Consider the following 2,083-nt stretch of genomic DNA (forward strand, 5'->3'; position numbering starts at 1 on the left):
CAAGCAGCCCAGCCCCAGCAAAGTCCGGCGTAAGTACCGCGGGGCTGCGCGGGCGCCGCGCTCCCTCACAAAGGGGCAGAAACGTGCCTGAACTCAGGAGGGAGTTTGGTGTTTGTTGTTTGTTTGGTTTTTTTAAGGGAGGAGGAGAAAAGAAAGAAAAAGGAAAAAAAAAAACTTTGGGAGGGGGCGGGCGCGGGGATGAGGACTTTGCAGCGTGTCGGCTGGTTGTGTGACTTCTTTAAAAAATGAAATGCTTGTTTAGAAAAAAAGAGTTTCCTTTAAAAAAAAGAGAAGAGGAAAAAAAGTTTGGCTGGCAGCGGTGGAGATGATGATGAGTTCGTGCAGCCTCCCTCTTCCCTTCCCCCGCTCCTCCCTCTCCTCTCCTCCCTCCGCGGCTCCTGTTTTTTTTTTTTTTTTTTCCCCCTTCCCTGTTGCAGACTTTCTACCAACCAGCGGCACCAGCCGCGGCGTTTTGCCTTCAGGACCTGATGCTCATCCATATTAAACCGTCTGAGCTCAGGAATCCGGCCAGATCATCCCCCCCTCCTGCTGCAAAGTTTATTTTTAACCAGCCACCGCCACAATTTGGATGGGGCTGCGAGGAAGCAACATCTTTTAGCCCGGCTCGCCCCCGTCTCCCGAGCCCGGGGCCGCTTTCCTTTTAACTTTTCCTTTGGGTTGATTTTCTTTTCGGAGCTCGCTGCGGGTCCCGGTGCGGCGGCCTCTTTTTTTTTTCTTTTTTTTCCCCTTTTTTTGTTTTTCCGGACGGGAAGGCCGAATCGGAGTTTAAAAAGTTGGGATGAAGGCGCCCCTTTCCAGGTAGAGCCCGGCTTGCGCTGCGCATCTCTCCGCTAACTTTCCGCCCCTTTCCCGGGGCGAAGCCCCGTGCGTGTCTCCCATCCGCACTTTGATACCTCTCCCTCTTCCCTCCCTCTCGCTCTCGGGTGGGTTTTCTTTTTTCCTCTCCTCTTTTTTCTCTTCCTCCTCTTTTTTCACCCCCCCCCCAGCCCCCGCGGCGGGGTAGGGACGTGTTGCCCCCCTTGGCGGGGGGGCGGGGGCGCCCCGTCGGGGGGCGGCGGTGCCGGGTGCTGCCATGCCGGCTGTACGGAGGTGCCTGCGGTGGATGGCGGGTGCCGGGCGGGCGGCGGGGGACGCGCGCCCGCGCGCGGGGGGATCCGCGCGGGGGGGGGGGCGCGGCTGCGTCACGCTCACAGGAAGGAGCCGCGGCAGCATCCGAGCCGGGGGGGGGGAACGGACCGCCCGGCCCAGCCCGGTCCGGTACCGCGGGGCCCGGCCCGGCCCCGCTCCCCCCGCTGCTTCGGCGACCGCCCTTCGGGGGAAGGGGGGAGAGAGAAACCCCGCGGCGGCGGCGTTATTTCGGTGAAAACAAAGTTTTCGGGGGGTTGTGTTGCTCCCCCCCGCCCCTCCGCGGTGCCCCGTGTTGATGTGAACTGGTCGGGACTCGTCTCTTAGGAAACTGCGCTCTTAAATCGTTGCTAAGAGGCAGGGACCCCCCCCCCCCCCCCCGGCATTCTTTCCCCTCGATGGCTGCGCGGGGGTTGCGATGAGGATGCAGTTCCTCCTTCTCCGCGCCGGCAGTTAATAATGCACGAAGCCGAGGGGGGGCGCTTTGGGGGGGTCCTCTTTCCTCCCCCCCCCCACTTCAAGGTTAAGGGGGGAAGAGCGTGGGGGCGGCGGGCCGGGCCGGGCCGGGCGCGCCTGTTGTTGGGCAGAGCCGGGCAGCGGGCGCGGGGGAGAGGCGGCAGCGCGGCCGAGATGCTGCAACTTTCTTTTTTTCTTTTCTTTTTTTTTTTTTTCGAGAGAGCAGAGGAGGGAGGGCGGTGGATTGAACTTTGTCATGTCGCAGATAAGTTTCCTCTGGCTTCTTCTCCCTGCACTTCTCCCCCCTCCTCCCGTCCGCACGCACGCTGGAGATTTTTTTTTTTTTTGCCATTTTTTCTTTCTTTTTTACTTCTTTCTCTTTTATTTTCTTTCCCCGTTTCACCTCTCGGCCGCGGTGTCTTCGCGTGCTCTGCATCCGCGCAGGGTTGTGGAGGAGGAGGAGAGCGCTCCTCCCGGCTCA

The 2,083-nt window shown here is 60.4% G+C and overlaps 1 protein-coding gene across 2 annotated transcripts in view; it reads left to right on the plus strand.

The window, feature by feature from the left end:
- The first annotated feature begins 424 nt into the window (after positions 1-424).
- RREB1 (ras responsive element binding protein 1) overlaps positions 425-2,083 on the plus strand; it is a 127,765-nt gene continuing 126,106 nt past the window's right edge. For both annotated transcript variants that reach the window (XM_026082855.1, XM_026082856.1), the window contains exon 1: positions 425-819. The gene's annotated coding sequence lies outside the window, so the exon portion shown is untranslated. The remainder of the gene's footprint in view (positions 820-2,083) is intronic.

Source organism: Apteryx rowi, unplaced genomic scaffold (assembly GCF_003343035.1).
Source record: "Apteryx rowi isolate R43461 unplaced genomic scaffold, aptRow1 scaffold_596, whole genome shotgun sequence".
Lineage (NCBI taxonomy): Eukaryota > Metazoa > Chordata > Aves > Apterygiformes > Apterygidae > Apteryx > Apteryx rowi.